The sequence below is a fragment of the Plasmopara halstedii genome (assembly GCF_900000015.1).
Source record: "Plasmopara halstedii genome assembly, contig: Scaffold_2680, whole genome shotgun sequence".
Taxonomy (NCBI): domain Eukaryota; phylum Oomycota; class Peronosporomycetes; order Peronosporales; family Peronosporaceae; genus Plasmopara; species Plasmopara halstedii.
Window position 1 is genome coordinate 569296 of NW_020189586.1, and position 1264 is coordinate 570559.

The following is a 1264-nucleotide window of genomic DNA, read 5'->3' on the forward strand; positions in this document are numbered from 1 at the left end:
GCATCAAATTGTCGGCATTGCGGAAACAAACATACAAAGGATCGTCAACACATATCCAAGATATATCGGTAAGTAGTGTTTTGTTGAACCTCAAACACCAAGTAACTTCTCCGTCGTGGGACCCGAACCTTCACTTAGCATATTACAGCTACCACTCTGAACCACAGAGCCAAAATCCATGTTGAAGTCAGAGTTGTAAGCTTCAGTACTGATGCGCACACTTTTAGTGAAAACTCTATCACACATAAGGCCAGGCCAACAGAGATTTGCCTTGGGCATCTTTTTCGTGTATCTTCACTCACTCACTCACTCACTCATAGACTCACTCACTCACACACTCACTCACTCACACACTCACTCACTCACTCACTCACTGCTGCGCATCTTGACTATTATCTTCATTCATTCGTTCCGTTGCATGCAAATGGGTTAATTTGACGCACCGAAGAAACTTGGAGCTACGGTGAGTGGCCGAAGTGGTTTGGACAAAACGTTGTTAATTCAAATATCACCGAGGGTGGTTAGTGTGTGGTCAACCTTTATGGTTAAGACTGTATTTGTCTGCGTATTAAAGTGTGTTCTTATTTTAGGCTCGCGCAAAGACTGAGTTAGAGTGGGTTGGTAGCTTTCAGCTTAGGTTTAGTATATTATGTGGCCCGCAAGGCAGTTGCGCGTGGGACCACACAATTGCGTGCTAGCGCGCCTAACATTAATACACTCACATCTGCATTTGCACTCACAAGCGCACATCACTTCAACCTCTGCCCTTCGTATATCCTTTTAAATGTACTGCATTACTCAGAGCGAGCTCTACGCGTGGCAACATAGCGCTCCAGTGCTTTGGCGTCTCAGCGCAGACGCTGCGATAAACGTCTTCAACGACGCGATTTACGCGCTCAGTCTGACCATCGATCTACAGATGGTCCACTGTTGACATAATCAACTTGGTGCCTAGCACTGAAGATTGTAGACCAAAACTTCCCAGTGAAGCTCGGGTCTCTATCAGAGTCAATTGACGTCGGGAGTCATGTTGTCAAAAGACACGAGCGCAAACAGCGTCGCTGTACCCACCATCGATGGTGTCCGGCACTGCCGCAAGACAAGTCATCTTGTTCAAATGGTTCGCAAAGACCACCACACCCGTGATGCCCCGCCGATTCCTTCGGCAGGCCAAAAACAAAATCCATACTCATGGACCGCAACACCCGGAGGGTACCGGTAAACTGGCTAGCGGCGCCGCCGCAATCGAAGAGGGTTTTACCCT